The 26,465-nt window shown below is 42.5% G+C and overlaps 1 protein-coding gene across 2 annotated transcripts in view; it reads right to left on the bottom strand.

The window, feature by feature from the left end:
• SNTG1 (syntrophin gamma 1) overlaps nucleotides 1–23,596 on the bottom strand; it is a 221,610-nt gene extending 198,014 nt beyond the window's left edge. For both annotated transcript variants that reach the window (XM_039361563.1, XM_039361566.1), the window contains exon 1: nucleotides 23,078–23,596. The gene's annotated coding sequence lies outside the window, so the exon portion shown is untranslated. The remainder of the gene's footprint in view (nucleotides 1–23,077) is intronic.
• Between the last annotated feature and the right edge of the window lie 2,869 nt (nucleotides 23,597–26,465).

Raw genomic sequence — 26,465 nt, 5'->3', positions numbered from 1 at the left:
ATGCATCGCTTGTGATGCTTCCCCTTATGTGGTGGGTGCTGTACTGAGCCACCTCAGGGCTGATGGAACTCAGGTTCCTGTTGCATATTACTCCAGGACATTGTCTTCAGCTCAGCGCAACTATGCTCAAATAGACAGGGAGGCCTTAGCTGTTGTTGCTGGAATTAAAAAATTCCATGATTTTTTGTATGGAAGGCATTTCACGGTCTTCACTGACCATAAGCCTTTGTTGGGACTGTTTACCACACGTAAACAAACTCCCCAAATCATCTCCCCCAGGATGCTCAGGTGGTCAATCTTTTTGTCTGCATATGATTTTTCCTTACTTCACAAGCCTGGAAAGGAAATGGGCCATGCTGATGGCCTCAGTAGATTACCCCTGCCGGTAATAGAGGCTGACCCCGCGCCAGCCATCAATATTCTCTCCATTCAAGCCTTTCCCGAGTCCCCCCTGAATGCCAGGGATGTAGCCGCTGAATCAGGCACAGATCACACACTCTCATGGGTCCTTTCTTGGGTTTTGTCTGGATGGCCTGAGCACTGTCCTAGTCCTGAGTTTCAGAGTTTCTGGTCTAAAAGGAATGAGTTTTCCATCTCTCAGGGTTGTCTGCTTTGGGGAAGGAGAGTTTTCATTCCCACCTCAATGAGGACTAGGGTCTTAGCTTCCCTCCACGAGGGTCATCCTGGCATTGTACGAATGAAGGCTCTTGCACGCAGCCACTTGTGGTGGCCAGGTGTAGACAAAGACATAGAAGCTAAGATGCATGCTTGCCACCTTTGTCAACGCTCATGCCCTGAAATGCCCCAAGCTCCTGTGCATAGATGGGATGAAACACAGTCTCCATGGTCTAGGGTGCACATTGACTACGCTGGGCCCTTTCAGGGTCAATTCTTCTTGGTCCTCGTTGACAGCCATTCAAAATAGCTTGAGGTTGTACCTGTCTCTTCCACCACCACTGCAAAGACTATTCAGGTACTGAGGGGGATTTTTGTTGCACACGGGCTTCCAGACGTCATTGTGTCTGACAACGGCCCTCAATTCACTTCCTCCGAATTCCAAGCTTTCTTGCAGGCTAACATGATTCGTCATGCCACTTCTGCACCTTTCCACCCATCCACCAACGGTATGGCTGAACGCAGGGTTCGCATCACCAAGGACGCCTTGAAGAGGCTCACCTACGGGGACTGGCATCACAGGTTGGCTGACTTCCTCCTTTCTTATCGCACCACACCATCCACTTCTACAGGGAGGAGCCCAGCTGAACTTCGTTGGGGGCGCAAACTGACTACCAAGCTTGACCAGTTGCATCCGGACAGACTGCCTCCTTCTGTCTCACACCCCAGGGCACCTAGGCAACTACTTGTGGGTGCCCCAGTTTGGACTCGTAATTACGGGCCTGGTCATACATGGGTCCCCGTTTCTATATCTAGGGTCACAGGTCCTCTATCCTACGAGGTATCCCTGGACAATGGTCGTGTCCTGCATCGGCACATTGACCAACTTCGCCCTAGACGGGACCTTCCCGCTGAGACTCCTGGGTCTTTTCCAGGGGGGAGGGGGAGCCCTTTGGGCAAAGGGAGGGGCATGGAATGCTGCCCTTTACCAATGAGGGAGCCACAAATGGTCCATCCCAAAATTCCGCGAGTGCTCCAAGCAGGAATTCTAGGAGTTTAACCAGTTATCAGGCATTCACGCCTACTCCAGCCAGGGAGTTACCCCGGGGACATGATCACTTTTCACCCGTATCACCCAGTACTCTAGTCAGAGAGAATACCCGGGAGCATCCTAACAATCCATTCCCTGCAAGAGAGCTGGCACACACTCCTCCTAGTTGGCCTGACTTCAACCCTGTCCCTAGAAGGGGGCAAACACACAGGGAGGTGGTCGAGGAACCAAATCCCGACTACAACACCTCTGACTACACTCAGGGGACAACTGAGTTTTGGGACAGTACTGAAACCCACACAAGCCCGGACACAGAACGGGATTCAGGGGATAGACAGCCTCCTGACAGGTCTTGGATGGACCTAGGAGGTTCTACAGAAACGCCCAACAGTGACAGTCACTTAGAAGGGCCAGAGAGCCTACAGCTAGGCGGGACAACCAGGTCATACACTGGAAGAAGCCCTGGCCTGACGAGCCCGGTGGGCAAGCAAGCAGGCCAGGCATTGGAGCACAGTCCTTGGGGATCACCAAGGCATAATGGAGGGAACGGGCACACATCACCCCTCAGTCAGGGAGTACCTGGCAAGCACCCAGAGCTTAGGAGGTCACAGAGAGCAAGGAAACTTCCTAAGTACTTAGAGGATTACATAACACTATTGGCTAAACAGAGCCAGTAGAAGGGTAGAAACACTGAGGCAATGGAAACGGGGGAACTCCAAACATGGAGGGGAGCAGAGCATTGTACTAAGAGTGGGTTGTGTATTATTTGGCATTGGTCGTAGTTTTAGCCCGGGGGAAAGGGGTGTTATGTCCTGAGCCTTGCAAGCGGGCTCGGGGCGTTGCAGGCGGTCCCGGGCAGGTGCAAGCTGCCCGGGACCAGACAGGCTGTCGCCAGTGCTTGTGCGCATGCGCAAGTGCTGGCGCGCGAAAAGTAACACATTGACCCGGGAAAGTCCTATAAAAGGAGGCTGCGAGGTGTGGGCTTTTTCCGCCATATTCCAATGTAAGCTGAACTGAAGAATAAAGGTTTCCTGAGAAGGGGCGTTGGTCTTACCTGAACGCCTTTTCTCAGTACGGAGATGGATAATCCACGGATGGGTTTTCTCTGTCTGCCTGCTCTTGAGACCAAGTAGCCAAAGCTTGACACGCCCCCACTTCCTGTGGAGTCCATTCTTAACGAGGGCGAATTGGCTGATGATTGACGAGGTATTGGCTCTCAGCTCCCTACTAGCGGCCTGCTGGCCTTGGGGTGGGTGTGGATTATCCATCTCCGTACTGAGAAAAGGCATTCAGGTAAGACCAACGCCCCTTCTCCAGTACAGGAGATGGATAATCCACGGATGGGACGTACCAAAGCCTCACTGTCCCAAGGGGTGGGAAACAGATAAGGCCGGTAGATTGATCTCTGAGACAACTTGCTGGAGGACCCTCCTACCAAAGGAGGCGTCCGCCGATGCAAAGCGGTCTATCTTGTAGTGTCGTATAAACGGGGAAGGCGAGGACCATGTCGCGGCCCTGCAAACTTCCTCGATTGACGCCTGGGTAGCCCATGCCGCCGAAGTTGCAGCGCTTCGGGTGGAATGGGCTGTGAGATGACTTGGGGGCGGCAGGGATGATACATTGTAAGCTTCTGCGATACAGCTTCGGATCCACCTTCCAATGGTGCCCGCGGAAACTTTCCGCCCCAAGGTGCCCGCTTGGAAGGACACAAATAGGGCCTCCGATTTGCGGAAGGGTTCTGTACGCTTTATATAACGCCGCAAGGCTCTGCGGACGTCCAATGTATGCCACTGCCGCTCCCGGTCATGTGTTGGATTTGGACAGAAGTTTGGGAGAATTACTTCCTGTGTCCTGTGAAAGAGTGAATTCACCTTCGGTATGAAGGCAGGATCTAACCTAAGGACCACCCTGTCCTTGTGGAAAATGCATAGGTCGTTTCTGACTGACAGTGCGGCCAGTTCCGAAATTCGTCTGGCCGATGTGATGGCAATCAGGAACGCCACCTTTAGCGACAGGTGTCGCAAGGAAACGGTCGCCAATGGTTCAAATGGTGACCGAGTGAGTGCGTGAAGGACTCGCGGTAGTTCCCAGGACGGGTACCTGTGAATTACTGGAGGTCTGGTGTTATAGGCGCCCTTGATAAAGGCGCGGATCCTGGGGTGGTGAGCTAAGGGAACCGAATCCGTGCAGGTGAGGAGGGTGGACAAGGCCGCCACTTGCCTGCGGATGGTCGCGGGGGCGAGGCCTCTGTCTAGTCCCTCCAAGAGGTAATCTACTATCTGAGGGATGTAGAGTTTGTGTAAGTCAAACTGCCGTTCCCTGCACCAAAGGCAAAAATTTTTCCAAGTGGAGTCATAAATGCGGTTTGTTGCCGGACGGCGTGAAGCTTGAATTATGGTAATGGCCCCGGGAGAGAATAGTTCCTGTGCCATTATCTGGCGCTCAAGTGCCAGGCGGTCAGTTGTAACCATTGGGGTTCCGGGTGACTGATGGTTCCCTGGTGTAGGGACACTTGATGAGGGGGAATGTTCCATGGGGGCGACTGAGACAGGTTCATCAGGTCGGCGAACCACGGTCTCTGTGGCCAATATGGTGCTACTAGGATCACTTCTGCCCGCTCCTGAATCAGCTTTCGGATGACCGCCGGTATGAGTGGTAGTGGGGGAAAGGCATAAAGCAGACCCTGAGGCCACTGAGTTCTCAGAGCGTCCGTCCCCTCTGCTCGCGGGTTGAAGTAACGAGAGTAAAATCTGGGGAGCTGGGCATTGTCTGATGATGCGAACAGATCGAGGATCGGGTACCCGAACTTGCGGGAGATGTCTAGGAACAAGTTCGGGTGTAGCCCCCACTCCGAAGGGTCCACTGTGGTGCGGCTTAGGAAGTCCGCTTGCTGGTTGTTGACCCCCGATATGTGTTCCGCTTTTAGTGACTTCAGATTGGGCTCTACCCAGCTGAATAGGAGTCGTGACTCTGTCATCAGGGTTTTTGATCTGGTCCCCCCCTGCCGATTGATGTGCGCCTTGGCTGCTACGTTGTCTGTTAGGACTAGAACGTGGTGGCCTCTGATTCTGTCTTTGAATTGTTGCAAGGCTAGGTGGATAGCCCTGAGTTCTAGCCAGTTGATGTTGTTTCTCAGATCCGTGGCGGACCAACGTCCCTGTACAAACTGGGAGTCCAGATGGGCTCCCCAACCATACAGACTGGCGTCTGTAGTGATGGTAACTCTGACTGGTTCCTTGAAGGGTGACCCCTTGGTCACGGCCCGAGAGCACCACCAGCGTAGCGCCCTGCGGATTTGTGCCGTGACCCTGACTAGGTGGTTGGATGCGCTGGTGTTCTGCCGTTGGTACGGGAGCAGAAACCACTGTAGTTCCCGTAGGTGGAGCCTGGCCCAGGGTACAATGGCTATGGCCGATACCATCTTGCCCAATAATTGGGAAAGTGTTAGTATCGGAACTGAACGTTGCCTGTGAACCCAGCGAGCCAGTTCCCTGATGCCGGCCACCCGGTCTTGGGAGAGATAGACCATACAGTTGGTTGTGTCTATCATGGCCCCCAGATGCAGCAGCCTGGACGAGGGAACTGTCTGGCTCTTCTGAAAGTTTACTGAGAATCCGTGTAATTGGAGGACGCGAATGACGGTCCTTACGTCCGCCTGAGCTGTCTGTAGGGATGTTGCTTGGATTAGTATGTCGTCTAGGTAACATTGGACGCGTATTGGGATTTTTCTCAGTTTGGCGGCTACCGCTGCTAGTATCTTGGTAAATACCCTGGGTGCCGAAGATAGACCGAAGGGGAGAGCTCTGTATTGGAAGTGTTTTCCCCCGTAACAGAAACGTAGGAACCGGCGGTGGTTTGGGTGGATGGGGATGTGAAGGTAGGCTTCCGTGAGGTCTATCGATGCCAGGAAGTCTCCTTCTCTGATGCTTCCCAGGATGGACTGAAGGGATTGCATCTTGAATTTTTTGTATGTGATGTAGCGGTTGATGTTTTTTAGGTCCAGGATTGCCCTCCATCCTCCTGAAGTCTTTGGAACCATGAAGAGGATGGAGTAAAATCCTCTGCCTCTGTATTCCGCTGGGACCGGTTCTATTGCTTGAATGTCCAACAGGTGTTGGATGGCCTCCTGCATGAGTTTGCGTTTGGTGGGGTTCCTGGAGACCGAGCAGTTGATGAGTCGGTCTGGGGGTGTGACCAGGAACTCCAGGGACAGCCCGGACTGGATGGTTTGTAGTACCCAGTTGTCCGTGGAGGTCTGCTCCCACTGGTGGAAGAAGTGAGCTAGTCTTCCTCCAATGGGTAGGTCTATGTAGGAGTCATTTTGTCTTCCGGTACGGACGACCCGTTCCACGAAAGGGTCGTCTCGACTGGTTTTGTTGTCTGGGCTGGAACCCCGGTCTGTCGTAGGGGCGGCCGTACGGTTTGTTCTGCCTGGGAGTGAATGGCTTGGGTGCCTGACTGATAGGCGTGGTTGTCGGTTGGCGAAAGGACTGCCTACGAAAGTAAGGTGTGGTACGTTTGTCTGACCTTTTGTTCAAGTGTGCCATGACCTTCCGCTTGTCTTTGTTCTCTACAAGATAGGGGTCCAAGGCCTCCCCAAACAGACCGTTGCTTGAGTAAGGGGCGGTCGCTAGCCGCCACTTAGCCTTGGTGTCAGCTTGCCAGTGTTTTAGCCATAGCATTCTCCTGGCAATTATGTTGGATGCTATGGATCTGGATGAAAAAATGGCCGATTGGAACGTTGCGTCTGCAGCGTATTCCGTGGCTGCTACCATCTTAGCCAGGTCCTGGTGTGTTCGTATGTCCTCCATAGGAACTATGGTTTGTAGTTGTTGCAACCAGATGAGGGTGGCCCGGACAAAAAAGGAGGCCGAGGTGGCTGCTTTGATGGCCCATGCCGCTGTCTGGTGGGTTTTGCGAAAGGCTTGTTCCCACTTTTTGTCATCTGCCTTAAGGGCCTCCACTAGGTCCCCAGCCATGGCTGTCTGGGAGACCAAGGGGGTCCAGGCTTCATCTACTTTAGGAATTTCTAAGGCCTCATTGAGGTCTGTGGCAGTGCTGTATAATTTTTTGTCCGTACCACTCACTGATGGGAAGGAAGCGGGAGAGTCCCATGGCTTCTTGATCCCTTTCAGGAAAATGGCGGGGCAAGGTATATGGTGTTGCGTTGTCACCTTTTCTACGAATACGGGTCTGGATGTGGTGGCCGGTGTCGCTTGCGGCTGAGAAAACTGATCCGTCCCCATGTCCGCAATGGCTGTGGCCTTGCGTAGTATCGTGAGGAAGCGGTTGGGATTAAATAATCCCCCTGAGGGGGGCTCAGGGGGAAGTTCCTCATCCTCTGACATAGAGATCCCAGGTTGATCCTCCTCTTGTGGTGAAGAATAACCACTCATGGAGGACTGGGCCGGGGAGACGGGTTCCTGAATGCCTGAGGACTCTGAGGGGAGTTCCGAGTGTGGCATGGCTGAGATGGAGGGCCCCTGGTCGTGGTGGGTGGAGCGCTGTGCTAGGGCTCGGTCCACCACTTTGGTTAATAGGGCCTCTAGCCGTCCATCTGCCCAGATGTCCCCTATGTCATTACCTTTGGGTGTGGTGACCGCAGGTGGAGAGTTGGACTCAGTGGTTGTGCCTGCCGCCGTGGTTGTTTGTTGGGCTGATGTAGATGGTGGATCCAGTGGTTGCGGTGTTCCTGGAATGGACCACGCGCTCTGGGTTGATGTGGATGGACCCAATGGTAATTCCATCTCGGTGGCCGCTATTTGAACCAATTCCAATTGGGCCTGCCTCTGCGCTCTGGAGAACTCCTTCTCCAGGGCCTGGTGCCTACGGCTGGCTTGCTTTTCCGCCAACTTGGAGGGCCTCTTGAGCGAGTGTTTTGTCTTCGCTTTGCACTTGCCTGCCGCCTTCTGGTCAGAAGGTGTGTTGCAGCCGTAATTGGGAGGTGGAGGGGTCGTGCTCATGGATTGAGGCAACGAGGGTCCCTCCATTCCGCTTGAGCAGACCCAGAAAAACTGAGAAGACGCTCAGGCAGGCAAGTATTGGCGGGAGCGAAATTGGAACAAGTACCAGGACTGTTCCCCTGATCACCCGACCACAACAAAAATATTCTCTCTGGGCTAAGGTCACGGTAGCTGAGGGAGGTACCGAAGGCACGTTTGGAACCACTCTTTGGGTTCCGCCCGGAGGCCTTAGGTGACCAGGCAACGTGCACCAGTAGAAAAAGGAAAAGGGAGGCAAAAAATATCAGTGGCGACCTCAAAAGGGTCTGTAGGCCTAACTTAATACACAGCAGGTATCAAATGGCGGTCACCTAGAGCGGAATTTATTCTTATTAATACTATTACTATTATACTAATAATAGGAACAACAATAATAATAATAATAATAATAACAACAACAACAATAATGGTGATGATGATAATATTGTGTGTTCTGTCTTTAGGCCTGTTGGCCCTGCAGTCGCTTTTAAAATTTATGTATCTATTTTTATTATTATTATATTTTGTCCTATTATTATATGTGTGTATCGGGGGTGGAGCGCTGGTTGTGTGCTCCTATTCCACCTCTATCAGTGATTCCAGATATGATGTAGAGCTTCCTTAAGCTCGGTTTGCCTTTCTCTGGCAAGAGATGGCAGCCACAGCTCGTTTCTCCCTGAAAAAGGGCTTTGCTGATCCCAGGAGGGTTCTCTAGCCTCCGTTTCTTGGTTGGCTTACTCCCTTCCTGTGCTTCGTTTCCCTCTGAAGATAAGCTCCGCAGCCTCCCAGAAGCTGCTTGTGCCCGGGGATTTAAATTTGGCGCGCTGTGACGTTTTAAGGGAATCCCAGTCAGGGATTGCCTTTGTTGTCTGAAAACGGCAACTAAAATGGCGCCCGCGGTTGCCCTGGGCTGCTAGGGAATCTCCGATGATCCGAATTCAAGTTTGAATCCGGACCTGGAGATTGTTATTTTTTCCCCCAATTTGAGGAAAAAATCCCTTGGAAGGTTGGGGAGAAAAGCTCAGCAAGTGGTCTCTGCTGATGCCTTTGTTCCCCCCCCCCTTTTTCACCTCCAGAGCCCTGGGGCTGACTGGGATCCGTGGGGAGTTTTCCCCCCCCCACACCCCCTTTTTCAATTTTAATATAGGATCAGGGATGATCCCAAGGAAAACTTAGTGATTGGGGAAAAGGTTCAGCAAGTAGTCTCTGCTGATGCCTTCTTCCCCCCCTTTTCACCCCCCAGAGCCCTGGGGCTGGCTGATATCTGTGGGGAAATTTCCCTCCCCACCAATCCCCTTTTTAATTTTAGGTTTGAGATCAGGACTGATCCCCAGAAAATTTTGTGGTTAAATTCCTATAGGTGGAAATTTTTTGGGAAGGGGAAGCCAATTATCAAGGGATAATCAATCAATGGATTTCTTGTCTAACCTGATAAGCTGAGAGCCACGCCAAAACGAGTCTTCTCCGAGCAGAGACCAAGTTAAGAATGGACTCCACAGGAAGTGGGGGCGTGTCAAGCTTTGACTACTTGGTCTCAAGAGCAGGCAGACAGAGAAAATCCATCCGTGGATTATCCATCTCCTGTACTGGAGAATTACAACTGCTTCTCGTGTCTTACCATTTCGCAACGGACTCAACAGTTGTCAATACAGATGACAGGGAAACCAAAATGGGTATCCAGCAATCTAAATTGTTACAAATGATGTCTGCCAAAATGGAGTCATATTCTGGAGCTTTGTCTGATTTCAGCTGCTTAATCAGATTTCATATCTTGACATAAGAGCCGAACGGGCAACAGATGCTCTTCATAGTCTAATTCCCTCTTCATATGGAGTAATTCCACCTCTGTATACAGCAATCTGAGGTGGTCTTCCCAAACTGAAGCAAAAATGAAAGATGAAATTAATAAATTAGGGGATGATGCATAAATCCATTATTAACATGGATTTCCCCCCCCAAAAAAGCCCTATCATAATAGGCACAAAAGAACATGTGATTAAATATTCTATGCATTGAGTAGCAAAAGCCTCTCTTTCTTTTAGATTCTGGACAAAATCCTGAAATATATCAATTAAAAAGTTTAAAAAGTCACAATGTTGAAAGCCATAATTGCAAATATTCATTTTAAAAGTAGTTGAAAATACATAAACAATTTATGACAAATACCAGTAATACTGTGTATAATAGATTAGGTTAAGAGAAACATGAATTATATAATCTAAAATCAAGAAATCCAAGTCAGGATATTATGTAATGCCAAAATTCAACCATGACTAGAAAAATATGTCCTTGTATAAGTATATGAGATTGTCAGATATTGATTTTCTTTGTTCTAAATATTATGAGTTAGAAAATTCTCATTGGTAATTTCCAGTTAATTTGCACCCAGCAGACTCTTAATCAGTCCCTACATCCCGATGGGAACAAACGCACACACATCATTCAGTTCACCTAGAAGAAATATAACTTAGCATTTATTTGTTAAAACGTTAAAAACATTTAACTGGCAAAAATGTATTAAAACCAGGAAGAGACAGAGAGGCATGAACAATAAACAAGAGATAAAAGGGCAGAAGACTTAACAACAATCTTTCTAGATTCTCAGTATTTATATATCAAAAGGCACAGGACTTCACATTTGAAACAATACAGTGGTACTTGACTTGGACCATCCAAAAGAGGATTTTTTTTTTGTTAATTCCTGTTTTTATAAATATAGCAGTAGAAAAACAGAAGCGAAAAGCAAAACATGAGATGATTCTTCCTCCGTCTTGCACCATGAAACATTTTAGTATAAGGAAATGATGCATCCAAACTTACTGAATTATACAGCATCCCACAGGCTATCCTGGACAATTGTGATTTCTACACTTACATAGTTTATTGAAACAAATTGTGTTTAGTATCCAGCAGGGCACGCTTCATTAATAGCATCTGATTTAACTTCAGGGATAACAAGAAGTACTTCATTAATTCTAATGCTTTACATTGTAATCTCATAACATTCAGATTTGTTGATGTTGTTTGGGAAAAGCAAGAGGGAGCAAGGAAGGTTCAAGCATTTAAAGGTTTCTTAAATATTCATATTTATTCATTACATATGAACAATAGCTGATGTACACAATAGCTGATGTATTACCACTGGTTTTCAAAGGAGAATCTTCAGCTGCTCAATTGCTTTCAAAGCTTTTAGCACAATCAACTGAAAACTAGTGCATGTTTTATTTTAAAAATAGTTGATGAGGCTAGAATTGCTTCACAGAATAAGATCAACATTTTGTTATTAAATTAAAATTGACTTAGCTCTGGCTGAAACATGTTTCTTCTGAAAAATCATACTGTATTTCATATGCATAGTCCTGCTGGAAGATGTGTGTTTTCAGCTTAAGCAAGAAAAAAGGCTCATTATTTAAGAAAAATTGAGAGGCTGCTTGGCCTAAATTTGACATGAATTAATTCATATTTAAATTAATTCATAAATTCATAAAATCCATCGAGGAAATCTCATAGTTCCAATTCCAGAGAACTCCCTGAGAAAAAAGTATCTGAAGGAATAACATAGAGAGAGTTCAGAGAGAAGGCAAAATCAGTGCCAGGAACTTTTTCACAGTTTGAGAATAATGTTTGAGAATCATAGAAAATTCTATATGGTTTTAGCAGTTTGCTATAGTTAAATGGTTTCCTAAACAATCCTGCAATCTTGCCCAGTTATAATTGATGTTGATCAGACTAGGTTTCACAGTAACTCCCAAGTAGGACTACGGTATTTAAATTATCATATCCTTAGCTGTGCTACTCCACCTTACTTTCTGCCCTCAGAGTACATAGGCAGAAAGTGGAGGCTTAGAACCTTCTGGGTTGAGGTATGCAACCTAGGGTCTAAAGTAAAATATACTGGTCACAGCATTCCAGAACTTACTCTTTAATGACATCTAGTAGTTGATCTTGGGTTTTGTAGAACAACTATAGTAACTTCAGTATAAGTGGCAAACACTGCAGTGCTAGCCACACTATAATTTACTCAAATCCTGCTGCTGCCAGTCTACCAGGATGGATTCTTGGAATCTGTGAGTGTCCCAACTAAACCTAGTTTCCTAACAAGACTGATGCTGAAATTTACATATAGTTCCTGGTATTATCCAGTGCTGCATATCATACAGAAAGAAGCAATCTGGATTTTACCATATTTCATATTTGATGATATGTAACTACGAATTTTAGTTTCCATGGATACTCTCCCTACATTATAATTCAAGCCTATGGTTTCAATGCCAATTATGATACACACATACACATTGTGTATGTGTTAACATACATATTGTGTGTCCCATAAAAATATTATAATATAAACCATCAGAATATATAATAGGGAAAGATAATTTTTAGATCTGATATATTAACCCTATCAAAAGAGACATGTGGAAGATTTATGCTGAAGTTCTATGTAAATTTTGCTATGAAAAAGGACCACTCAACAGTTCTGAACAGATGTGCATAAAATGTACAGATGTGTTTATAACAGCTCTTTCTATGACTAAAAACTTACAAAGTATTAGAACAAAACTCATTATCATAAGTAATCAGAGAAAGACATCGAGGGTTAAGACCTTTTGTAAAACAGACTTGAGCAAATAATGTTACTGCTTTTAGCAGGAATATCATGAGACAGAGTGCTTAAAGCATTAATTTATGAAAGTTTAGAAGAAAGGCCAAGTCGCCTCAGTGTTCTCTATTTTTATGTACAGTAGAGATGGAATGGAGGATGCAGCTCAAGAGCCAGTTCCCTTCCAGGAACTGCACATACTTCCCTCATGGCAGAGAAGAAAACCAAAAAAGTTTCTCAAATTCCTGACCATTTAGTACAAATCAAAAATATTATCTGGGCTTCACACTGATTAATGTGTTGGATTATAACTGGGGAGATCAATATTCTAGTCCGTTTTAGTCCACTTATAGTCTAGTTTCCATCAAAAAACCTACGGACCAGAAACTCTCTCTCAGCCCAAGCTTTGCCACAGGCTTGTGGTTTTGGAAAAAAATAGGCAGAGGGAGTGGTATCTATGCCATCTTCAGTTCCTGCTTTTTTAAAAAAAAGCAAGATATAAATCCAGCAAAGAAATAATCCAACACATAAGAGCAGCTTTTTTCAAGTAATGCTTGAAAGAGCTCTCAAATGACATGGTTAGAACTGAATGCATGAGGTCCTCTTGGACTGATCAAGGCAAACCTTGCTTTCTTATGGGAAAAACCTTCTTATCTTCTTAATGCAAAGAAATACATATAACTTTCAGAAATAAAATGTTCTTTAATATTTAATTATACACTCAGAGCTTAAATTATTTGCATAAAGCAAAGAGTAATGACATCAATGACTTTTTGGTTCAGTATTATTTTAACCATATACATGTAATAAGTGGTCATTTAAAAGCCTCATGCCCCAAAATTAAGCATCTTTGGTAAACTGTATGTTCCAGTTAGTCTCTAAGTGAACAAAAGTTGACCTAGTTGATTTGTGATACAAAGCTAAACTCAACATCTTTCTACAAATTTGGAAGCATACTTAGTATTTATGCATAGTTCTTTAAACCACTTTGTTTTTCTTCTCTAACCTTTCTACTTTTCCCTGTGCTGTTGTTTTTAAAGACCAGCATTGCACTCTTTTGCTATTTTTCCAATCACCTGAGGTCGATCCCTGGATTACAGCTTCAGTATCCATCACTTGCCAGCATGGACAGCAGTTATTGTAGGTTAATAACAAAAACTGGAATATCACAAATTCCTGGTTCCTTCTTTGAACAGAGTTGTTTATTATTTGAATTATCTCGATTAGGAAAGCTACAGACTAGTTTGCTTTTTACAAAACTGATACAGGGCCAAGTTTAATCTGCATAACACAGCACAAGATATCAAGTCTTTTTAAAATATGTATACTTTATCCTGGAAATTACACAAACCTATGAAGATATGTTTATGTTGAGAATTCATTAGGTTACAGTTTCAGATATATTGAATAAATGCTACTAATCCATGGGTAGCTATTCTTTTCTTCCCTATAGTGCCTTTTTTTCTTGTAAAAAGTTTTTATTTTCGATTTTTCATTACATTCATAAAAAGTACTTCAGATAAAGAATAAAATAAATTTATACACACAACTTTCGGTATTGCTCACCCATTTCCCCCCAAACCGTATCCACCCTCTAACCTCTTCTGTCACTTCCCTCTTTCTCCCTCTTCTTCCTCACTCTCCCCCTCTCCTCCTTCTCCTCAACCTTCCTACTTACTCTCCCCTTCCTCCTATCTTCTCACTCTGGATGCAGCCCAAGCAATTCCTCTCTCCAAATTGAAACATCAATATTATATACAATAAAACTATTTCTACTTATCTGACGTATTTAACCTCCGACCCATCCTCCCCCCACCCCCCACCCCCCTCCCCCATGACTTCCCAGAACCAAGTACAGGGTTATATAAACATATTAAACATAATCTACTTAAGTTTACTAATTATACAATAACCAAAATCATACCAACCCTTAACTCTCTTCAAACTTTAACATCATAATTTTATAAACAAATCCATTACTCATAAAATAAATGAAACTTTGTAGTTCCATATTTCTTCTGAACATATTCTATCCATCTTCTCCATACAATAACATATCTCTCTTGTGAATGATCCTTTAAATAAGCAGAAATTTTAGCCATTTCTTCTAAATTAGAAACCTTAAATACCCATTCTTCTAAAGAAGGCAGAGAGTCTTTCTTCCAATATTGACCCACCAATAATCTTGCTGCTGTTATTAAATTCAACATTAAAATAGTTTCTTTAGCATCAAAATCCACAAAAATACCCAAAAGAAATAATTGGGGAGTAACCTATAGTGCCTTTTGTGATAAGAAAAAAGGATAAAAGGAACTGAGAAGATTTAAAAGTACAAGTGGAAAATGTTACTGTTTGGACCCTGTAAGGCAAAAACTAAATAATAGCATGTCTTCTGGAAGCACTCTTACCTTGGTCAATAAAGTATGGCAACATAAATTGAAAACAGAATTCTCTCAAATCAGGAAGAACCTCCAAAATATCAGGTGAGTTAATATGTATATGGTACAATTATAGATTTCATTATCACAACAGTGTTTTTATGCCTACCATTAATTTAATAGCTTTTACTCCAGGATTTATAAATCCCATAACAAGGTGACAATTGAACTGAAAGACATTTCAGGATGAGTCTGTATATAAATACACATATCAGGAGTAAGGGATTTACAGTCCTGCAATTATTTTTGTGCTTCCAAGTTTCAAGATTCAGCCACTAAATTTGAAGATAAAATACCAATTTTAGTTGTACAATTTCTATTTGTTGGGCATCACTAAATGGTTGTTAAAACTATGAAGTAACATCGCCTCCCAAAAGAGGCTAAAAATTTCCAACTGCATGTTATCCACCTTTCTAACAACATTTTCTATATACTTTGAAAACTACACAAATAATCAAAATGTTATTCCCCTCCCCTTTAGAAACATACAAAATAGAAAAATATTATTTCAGAGAAAGAGAAGTGTTCAGAATACAAGACAAGTAAACATCCATTGGCTAAAAATGTGGGAATAATAAACCAACAACTGAATCATGTGTGCAGTCCTTGATTTATGTCTCTAGGACTGCAATTATTCAAAGTTATGGCAGGGCTATTGCATGTCCTATGGTTAAATGATAAAAGTTCAGGCTTTTATGCGTGCGTATAATCACAGGGGCACATCAACTACCGTCCTTCACTTATTTCCCCCTTCCCATCTCTGTGCCTTGCCCTTGCAATGATTTGAAAAGCCTTTGGAAAGCTTCTGAGGCCTCCCAAAGCATTGTAAGAATGGGGCACATTATCTGGACAACAGCATGAGTGGCCTTGGGAAGAAGGCTTGGCATGGCCAGTAGCTGCTTCAATTAGGACCAGTCTGGGCACACTTGGTTAGGAATGAGAGGAAGATGGCAAGGCCAACTGGACATGGTAGGGTATATAGCCGCCCTTCTCAACAAGTGATTCTTCATATATTAATACTAATATGTGAAGATAACTCATTTCACCAAATGTATTTTTTTCTGGGTTTATATCTGTTTTACTATCTTATTGACTCCAAAAGTAATCACAATAAAAATATGTAGCACTTAGCATAGTTGAGGTTAAAACATATACAGTAAGATCACAGTGTACAAGTCTGAATCATCCCCAGAAACAATAATGCAGCTGAAGCTTCTATGTCATCAGGGAAGACAGATAAGGCTTGAAGGAGAACGATGGCTCAAATATTATACGGTTTTGTCATAGTTATTGTCAGTGCTTTTTTTCTAAAAAAAAAAAAGGTGCCGGAACTCACACACATCATACAACCCGCCTTGCCTACCCTACAAGGTTCCATCCAAAAAAGGTTCCGGAACTCCATTCTGGGCATTCTATGAGAAAAAAAAGCCCTGGTTATTGTACAAGGGAGTCTAAACTCTTCTGGAAAAAAAATGTTCTTTATGTTAGGGAGGTAATGGGAACATGATAACATAAAATTGGCAGCAAGAGCAAGCATGGGAAAAAGAATGTAATAATAAACTGACTGGAAAATGGATGGAAACATAGTTTTGTTAGATAAGGATCACATTTATCCAGGCTGCTTTGATGCAAAAGAATTATGTCCTCAATTATTGACAAGATCAGAATCCAAGCAAACCCATAATTCAAAGCAAGAATGCTGTTCATACATTTGCAGTTTGGAAGCCATTTTTAAATTTTTGATCACAGAGTGTAAATTCTAGGAGCTGTTCTCATATATTTTCCTCACCTATATTATGCCTTTAAAATATACACTTTTACAGAAATGTTTATTATTTCAGCAGTTATAAAACCAAACTTATACAATATACCGTAGCATAAAAATTAAATGGAACATTCCTATAAGGCACTTTATAAAAGACTATTAAAGTATCTGCTAATTATTTTAATTGCCAAAAGAACATTACCATATGATTGCTTTACAAAAAATATTTTACCGTACATAGAGAACTAGTATAATTCATATACTTCTAGTATTAAAACTGCAATAGGCAGCCTGTAATTAAAATCAATTTTGAAAGACCCTTTAAGCTTTCAGTACTGAACATACATTTAATGAGGTTCAGAAAAAGAAAAGTTATACAATGAAAAAGAGTCTTAACTTTTATAGCAAGACCTTAAAGCATGATTTATAAAACAAAAAATATTTAGAATTTATTGGACTCCAATATGCTTGTATTGAAAAGGATTGTCTAGGATAGCATTTTGTTGGAGATATAATAAGGACAATGCTTATTTAAAACACATTTTTATAATGTCCTATACTTCCTAAATTTTGGGAGAAAGTAGTAGACCATGTAAATGTGAGTGTGTGATAAAAGCTAACATTTTCAAAGGCTAAAATTCTTTTGAATTACTTATCTAGTACATGGAAATTAACAACTGGAAAATGTAAATGGATTCTCTGAGCTCTTTCTATGGCTAAAAGACTCATATTGCAACACTGGAAATATAAATGTATGGTCTCATTTACTCAATGGATTGAAGACTTGATTAGACTTGCTATTTATGAGTAGATTGCCTATAAGCTTAGCCTTTTTATGGATAAAATATGGGACTCCTTTATAAAAAAATACAGTAAGTTTTTAAAAAAGCAATAAGTGTATTACAAATAAATATATTTGTATACATGCACAATGTTTTCATTTAATAATTAGTTTTTTTTTCTTTTTATGACCCTGTAGTCCCTTAAATGGGGGCATATTTGGGGCAAATGGAGCTGTGTGTTTACTGACCAGATGCCTTTCCTGATGCCTACATGGAGTTCCCAGAAGATATATTTTCTTTGTACCCTAAAAGAGAAATATCAGCCGCTACCTAGGATTGACCTCTCAACCTTCCGAGTCGGAGGCGAGAGTCTTCACCACTAGGCCACCACACCACTCAATTTGAATATTATATGGAATTATATAGAGAGTTAACAATTAGTAAGTATTATTGTTAGAACAATTAGTACCATGACAATTAGTAAGTATTATTGTTAGAATATTATATGGTTACATATAACAATGTAACAATAACATAACAATATTATATTCTAACAATATAAAAAAATATTCTTCATATTGTTTTTCTTTGTATCTTTTTCACTTTATTTTTAAGCATTTGTTAGGTATTTTATTAATAATGTATGTATTTTTGTATTTTGTTCCTTTTGTTCTTTTTTCTTTTGTTATTTTAAAAGCAATAAAAACTAAGAAGAAGACAAACTTAGATAAATGCAAATAAGTTTCTCAATTTTTTGTAATATTGACACTTAAAATTCATATACAAAATTAGGAAATAAACAAGAGGCAAACAGAAAAAAGTATTCACCCTCTCTGAGAGATTTCTAAATGTTTCTTAACTTTGCCACTGAAAGTTATTTAAGTATTGTGTCCGTCTTCCCCAAAACTCTAATAATTTCAGTGGCAAAGATATGGGTCCAAAAAGAGTGAACAAATTTCACCATGGCTTGATTCTTCATTTTTTCACAAACATAATCAACCACATGTGAAAGAGTAACTTCTTTCTTATATAAAGTAACTACCTGTAACTGCCAAAGCGGCAATTAAGTACTGGCCTAAATTAGTGATCAGTCTCCCATAGTGGTATACCTTCTATGGCAAACTGTTTCAACTTAGTAACATTTAATATATGAGTAGCATAAACTACTCATTACAGGGCTTTCCACAGCATCTTTATGGAATTAAGATAGAACTTTGACTTGACCATTCTAAAATTCTTAATGTTCTTTATTCATTTTCCTACTGACTTACTTGTAGTTTGTGAGGTTCATGCACATTACAACATAATGTACTTTCTTTGAGTTTCAGCTGACAGTTTGAAATTCCCTGCGTGCCCCATGTTTAGGAAAAAAGCTTCTCCTTACAGTTTTACTTATACAAATAATTAAATCATAAACTGTAGGTATTCCTAATAAGAATTTGTAAGCTACAGTTTAAAACTGTATAAACTTCTATAAGCCTACTGTTGAGACTAAGCATATTTTTAGTTCAGATATGCTTACCTGCAGTTACTTAAGTATGGACACTTCAGAATCACTTCTTCTAGTGACTATGGCAATATTATCTTAATAAACCTTGAATATAATTCTACAAAAGATCTTCTGTGAAAGTATTATATTGTTAAATGTCATCAGCAAAACTTTTACATTTTAAAATGATTTTTTTCTGATATAATTCATAAGTTCTTGTTCTATGCACATGAGCTGCGCATTAAAAAAAAAAACAGGCAGAGTTTCCATCACACCATCATAGTAGTTATCTTGACTTTCTTGACCATATCCTATAGACGTATCTAGTAATCCACATGTAGTATTCTGACATATTTTAAACAAACCCCAAGTTCCACATATGCTCACTGTTCTACTGTACATACTTTAGTGAAAGACTGACTCACTGCCACAATATGGAGAAATACTATGATAAGTATGTACAGCTAGTTCAGAGGCAGACTGTATTCAATTTAAGCCTCTAGAGAACAATTAAGTAATAGGAAAACTAGCAAGAGTTTTGGTCACTATAAGGAACAAGTACAGATTCATTCCAATATCTCAATATTGTAAATTTAGATTCAAATTCTAATTGATGTACCTTAATATACATTTGTACAACTAATTCCATTGGCTACTAGGCAGCCATTATGGATGCATCACTACCAGGCAATAACTTCTTGCAAACTTATTATATTTTTAGAATTATCTACATAACATATTTCTGTACATGGCAATTCATACATCTTTTCAAAAAGAAAAAGATTCCCTGGAATCAAATGTGTTGCAGTCATCAAAAAAGCCAGTGGAGACTTGGGCTGCATCAACAGAAGGATAATACAAAGATCAAGGTATGTGATAGTACCGCTCTATACCTCAAAGATGAAGCCACATTTGGAATACTATATCCAGTTCTGGTCACCACAATACAAAAAACAGCTCTAGAAAAAGTGCAGAGAAGAGCAACAAAGATGATAATGGGTCTGGAGGCTACATTCTATGAAAAACAGCTAAAGGTACTAGGAATGTTTAGTTTAAGAAAGAGAAGACTGACTGAGATATGCTAGCAGCCTTCTAATACTTGAAGGGTTGCCACAGGAAAGAGTGCATCAATTTATTTTCCGTTGCACCTGAGGGCAGGACAAGAAGTAGTGGGTGGATGTTCATCAGATTCAACCTGAAAATAAGAGGGAGCCTCCTGACAGTGAGAACTATTAAACAGTGGAACACCTTGCCTCCTGGAGTTGTGGGCATTCCATTGCTGAAGGTTTTTAAGAAAACATTGAACAACTACAGTATTTGCTTGGGCTGGTGTAATGACTCCTGTCTTGGGCAGAAGGTTGGACTCCAATCCTATGATTCTATGAAACTCAATATGTTGTCTATACAGTTTCATTGGTAGCAATATGCAACTGGTCCTGCCACTGATTATTCTGTTAACTGTTGTTTATAATTCCCAATCTGTTCTAATGTTTTGAGATGTTTCTGGTGGTCTTCTGTTTATTGTTTATATAATAAATATCCATATTAAAAGTCTAAGCCTTCTTAGCTTTTGGGAGATTAGCCATAGTTGATTATTCTGCCATTTGTCAGTTGACTGTTCATTCATCAAGTCACCTAAGAAATTAACCTATGCTTTCCCTGTACTTAGCTCTTTGGTGCTTTTTTTACATTCTTACTTCAGGCCATCCATAATTCTATGTTCCTAAGATTTACAGGCATATCTCTGACAATTCAACAGTGATTACTTCTTTATAAGGGCAACAGATGGCTTTTCCCTCCTTCTGCTTCCAAGAAGAGTTGAGAATGGTAAGTGAAACCAAAACACCAACTTATGACATAAAAAGTTAACTGGGGCCACTCTTGCAGAGTTCATTGCTATCTTCCTCACTGTAAAACCATCTTTCCCAAGTGTCTTTTTTCAATATTTCCCTAGATATTCCCCAGTTTCACAGAATGTGACCTTAGGACAACCACTTGAACCTGGCTTCTCCTATGACCTGAAACTAAAAGTCGCATGCAAACTGTAAAACCTGTAAAATTCTATAATCAGCCTATTATACTTCATTAGATTTACAAACCACCCAATTCCATTGCAACTCTGACATCATACAATAGAAAGCAATGACATGCAATAGTCTCCCCCTTCTGACATCCAGAAAAAACAATACAATCCAAATGAGGAATCATCCATCAATGGGCCCACCATCCACTCTCTGCTAAGCTTCAGGGGACGAACAGAGTTTAAGCATTAGTTTAAATAAGTTGAGAGTGGGCACTAAACAGATTTCTGGTAAATGTCCTCCCAGAAGGCAAGTGCAACAACAAAAAAAGCTCATCTCCTAAGTCAATGAGGTGACATTATTTGATCAACTGATCCTAGAGCAGAGGTAGGCAACCTTGGCTGTTTTATGACTCATGGACTTCAATTCCCAGAATTCCTGAGCCAGCTGGCTCAGAAATTCTGGAAGTTGAAGTCCACGAGTCATAAAACAGCCAAGGTTGCCTATCCCTGTCCTAGAGTAAGCCAACTTTCCAGTTTGTATAGAATGAGCAACAATTATGGAAGATATTCTATCAAGTAACTAGGCCCTTTCGCATAAGGGATTTTATAGATGATAATCAATTTCTTGAATTACACTCAGAATCCTACTGGTAACTGATACAACTCACAAAGCAGTGGGTTTGCTCTGACATGTCCATAACTGTCTGTGCCATTGTGTTCTGGATCAGTTAAATCTCCCCAGTGGTCTTCAAGGGTAACTTTGTATAGAAAGATACTTAGTAGTTCAAGGAGAGGTGACCAAAGCATGAGTGACCATTATAAGAGACTTCTGGTCAGACATGGTGCAAATGACACTAGATCAGTTTATACACAGCTGGAACCTGCTCTTGAAGATATCAAACTGAAGGGAAACTGCAACCCTAATCAGGAGCAAAGATTGAGAATGTCCAGACCCAAATATTAAATCATGTCAGAGTTGAACCTGACCCTGACATTCCCCATCCAGAAGCACATTGTCTCCACATACTGGAATAAGAGCTTGACAAGACCCTGGTCAATCCATGGTACAGATGAACAACAATGTCCATTCAAAGCCCTTTCTCCCTTGAACAGTGGTTCTTTTCCTAGGAGAAAATTACTCTTGAGGGGATTGTCTAGACACATTCTGAGATAAAAGTACAATTTGCAATTGCTCATTTGTGAGTTGAGGATCCAAGTGGGGATAGCTGCTGCAGAGATGCTTGTGTAAAGCAAGAGACTTGGAGGAAGAAGGATAATGACATTATTTCAGACCAGAAAAGAGGAAATTGGGTCAAATAATTTAAGGACAACTGCCCTAGACCATGACCAATGTGGCAATATGCAGCTGCAGGGGTTAGAGAGGTGTTATTCACAATGAATACCTCTTTATCTGAATCTATAACCAGCTCTAAGAAGATCTCAATTTCCTAGGCCCACTGTAGGCCCCAGTCCTAGCAGACATGGCATATGTGAAACCCAAAGGAGGAGGGTTGGCTTCAGAAACTGACCAACCACATGATCAAGGGGAGCAGCAGTCCCTGGTGAAACCTTTTCATGATACCACATCAAAGACTGCAATAAAAAAAATATAGGAGCAGGTTAACTGCAATAACATACATTGCCATGTGGTTGCATAGACTGAAAACAATGGTAGGCTTCTGACACTTGTGGAAGAAATAGGGTGACATTTATGTGCATGGATGTTTACAAATAGAGACTGGGAGCAGCTACATTAGTACATTGGTTGGCCATTATGTTGTGGCCAGATGATGGAAAAGACAGAGTCGATGCACTCAGAGCAGGTGTGCACCAAAGGCCTGATGTGGGAGCATGCCAGAGACATGGACAGACATACCAGAGCTGGCCCATGAGGACAACAGAAAGTGGCAATTAGAATTGGCCTATGTGAATTTAAGAGAAAAGAAAAGCTGCAGAAGAGAATTTTAGCAAATGCTGCACGTGTGCCGAGTTTGGTCTAATTTGCAGTAGATTTGTCTCCTTCCCTAATGAATGGTAAGTGTGGAGCACACACCTCTGCACCTTTAGAGCACCTTGGTTTCTCCAGGCAACGTTAAGGTAATGAAACATAAGCACCTATAATCTGCTTTTCAGCTGGACAACACATTTATTGCATCAAAGACTTTACAAACGAAGACCAGGATCACTCAAAATGTATGGGCTGCGTTTAATGCAGGGGCAGAGCCTTCCCATCTCTTTCCACTCTCAAGAGAACCAAATTCATTTCAAAACCAAAATGCGCTACACAGGGCAGGGCTTCCCCTAGTAACAATATAACCAGAAGTACTTACTTTACTGACTGCTGCCTCTTGCTGAAAACGGCGGACTTTTAACTCCTCCAAATCACCTCAGGAAACTTCTTTCCCAAATATTTCCCATCCGCTCAGTTAAAGGAAGCTTCGGAAAAAGCAGCCATCCTTTTGCTTCGGAGACGAGCAGCCAATGCATGGAGGCTCAGGTGGCACTCTGGGCGAGAATCCGCTTGCGGTCTGTGGAGATCTCAAAACTAGGAAAGGATGGCTTTTTCAGAGACCCGAATTACGGCGGAGGGGTCGGAATATTTCGCTGCGCACATCCAAACACGAAAAAGAACAAAGCTCCAGCTGGTGGAGGAGGAAGAGAAAGGAGAGAAGCCAAAGCTGCTACGATTCCCTTTTCAGCAGTGCCAGATCCCCGTAAAAGGAGCCAGAATAGCCCGTTCTAGAGTCGCCAGCGGCCGCGACGCTTCTTCGCCTGGCTGCCCAATCTAGAGGCGTTGTCCATGCCTGCAGGCGTAATCCTGGAACTAACGCGCCAGAGCGCTCGGTATCTTCAGCCGTCCCCCCCCCCTCTCTCTCCCAGTGCCGTCCCCCCCCCCCCCGATCAGCGGCAGGGGAATCTGGCCGCTCAGCCGCGTGTCGCTTTGAAACAACCGACTTGCTGCAGGTGGAGCGGACGCTGAGAAAGACGGATCCGGAAAGCTCAACAAGAGGGGGTTTTCCCCAGTGGCCTGTTGGGAAGGGGAGCGAAGATGCTGATGGGACGGAAGGAAGTTTTCGCGATGCTGTCAATTAAAAGCCCTGGCGCCATTCATTGGGAAGTGAGGGGTTTTCCCCAGCACTACCGAGCAGCTCCTTTTCTGAAGCCCTTCGTTCTCTTTCTCAGTGTTATCTGAAATTAGCCGTCCGCTTCTGTGAAGCTGCACGATCGCAAAATTTTGCCTTCATCCCTTCTTATTACGAGGGCACTGATACGTCTAAATCTCCCTAACTTCCTTGCTTCTAGACTAGAGGCAGATCGTAGAAACCGAGGCACACAGCAAGGAGGTGATTAATTAATATGCGAATCACTAAGTTGGAATAAAACAAGAGGGGCGGAAATCTGTCATGAGTGAGCTACCGTACAGCTAATAGAAATTCAAGGAATGAGAGCGAAGCAAACCCCAAAGTTCTACTTTAAATTAATAAACATGTGTTGCTTAAATTCTTTCATATTGGATAGCTGGAAATAACATTTTAAAAAGTCTCGCTATTCATATTTTACTCACCGTAATCAGCACCGAACCACTCTTGTTTTTGAGCGTCTCGGCACAAATTAAAATGTTGGGACTATGTTATCAATCCAAGAAGTTATTTCCAGCGATAATGTAGCAGAAAACAAGTAAATCCCATGGATTTTATATAATTTATCCTCAGATAACTACGAAGAGGTGCGAAATCACTTAGAACGTGCCACGAATGTGCAGTTTCAAGGTTCAGCTGTAGACCACTTGGAAAAAATCTTCAGGTATATTCACCCTGATCATTCTGCAGCGAACGCTAAAATCTAAATCATAATAAAACTGGCTAAAAACTAACGTTTCCTTTAATGTTTATATGATAGAAACGAGGAATGTCAGGAATGACAGATCGATCACACCTTCAATCATAAATAATAGAAGCAAAAAAAAAATATTTTGATTCGCCAACATTCTTTAAGGAACTTCCATGCCTCGTTTATTTAAAATGCTGTGTTGTTTCCTAAAGTCAATAGAGCGGGGATCGCTTTGCGCCTGAAAACAGGGCTAGACTATATCAAGCGAGCAAAGTGTATGGGAGGTAATATTATATTTAATTCACGCTGTCATGATGGCCCATCTGACATAAAGCCGTCAAAATGGTGAGGTAAAGTTCAGTTTCGCCTGGAGACAATAACTAATGAAGCTAAATATTCTCGAACCGGCTACCCCTAAATTGCAATAAATCCCACCATATGACCTACATCACGCCTTGCATCGGTAGAGTCCGCTAGCCCTGGAAAAGGACAGCGGCATAAATTCTAGCGAGGGGTGGAGCAGAAGGGTTACTTTCGATCTGATTGGTAGCTGTGAGCAACGTCACGCTGCCAGACCTCCCTGCTTGCTTATTCCAACCTCATCTCTCTTTTCCCCCGCTCCCCCCTCGCTTATCATTATAGAAAAGGGAGGAAGTAGTAAGGGAGGCATCTTGTCGGTCTCCAGCTCGTTTTGTGTTTCTAATTTAAAGACTACTGGTTAGAAACCCTCTGCATAAATAAAAGGCAGGCAGGGAGACAACAATTGTGCCCCACGTTCTTCAGGCTGTTCGGAGAAGAAATGCGCTTCAGTTCGACAAGGCAGGGCCATGCACGGAAAAAGTAACAATACGCCTTTTCAAGGGCTCCGGGATCGAAAGGGATTAAGCAGCGCCCAAATCCAAACTGCCTACGGTCTTGGTTATGGGAGGAGCTATTCATTATCCTCGTGGCGGGGTTTACCACGAAAGCAGCTTCTATCCGCCAAAACAGATGAAGAGGGAGCATATCTAGTTGCTTGTAGAGGAGAAGGCGTCTTGCGGTATCTCTCTCTCGCCCTGTTTTCTGTTATGAATTAAAGAGGCTTTTTAATCCACGGTTTGGTTCTAAAAATGCTGATAATTATGTTGTCAAAGGGACATCGGTTTTTTGAAAGCTGCCCTAATTTTCAGGAGGGGAGAGCTGGAAGGAAAAACAAGGAGCAAGTTGTAATTATTACATAACAATTCTGTATTATTTTATTGTATAAGTAGGACACCTGACTTGATGGTGAGATTTCCCTTCAATTTCAAACTTTCTGACCAGCTATTTAACAGATCTAAGAAAGCACTTTATAGTTCCCCTAGGAATCAAATGCTTCACACCCAGTGCAGCTTTTCAGGCAAGTTTGCAGCCTGGAGTTATGTTGCTATTTCCAGTTGCATCCCTCCTCCACTTCCTTCCACAGGTGTCTTCACTGATCTGAGACTGATGCTGTCCTCTCCCCCATTGTGTCCCCCATAAAAATGTGAGTCTTGGGTGCAATTTGGATAGAATGAGTAGAAAGTACAAGCTAGAGTTTTGAGAATTCTAACACCATCTTTGTCACAGCTATGTTGCTTTGAAAATGCTGCAGTAATGAGGTCAGAATGGTGCTGTGTAGGGACATCTACATGTACATCACATCCGTTGTATGCATGTAAAAAGGGGTAGACTTCAGTCACCCACTTGCACTCACCAATTAAGAAGCCAGAAATTGTTGCTACAATTATGCCCTATGCATTTCTTACAGTTTTAATATGGAGCATGTTAAAAAACTCAGTACATTTCTTTGGCTTCAAATGTTACCTTTTTAAAAATATGGAATGGGACCGAGCCCAGGGGGAGGCAAGTTTTAACAGATGGCTAAAG

The sequence above is a fragment of the Crotalus tigris genome, unplaced genomic scaffold (assembly GCF_016545835.1).
Source record: "Crotalus tigris isolate CLP2741 ecotype Arizona unplaced genomic scaffold, ASM1654583v1 scf7180000019300.285305, whole genome shotgun sequence".
Classification (NCBI taxonomy): domain Eukaryota; kingdom Metazoa; phylum Chordata; class Lepidosauria; order Squamata; family Viperidae; genus Crotalus; species Crotalus tigris.
Note: the sequence above shows the minus strand (reverse complement) of the source record. Positions and strands in the feature narration are given on the sequence as shown.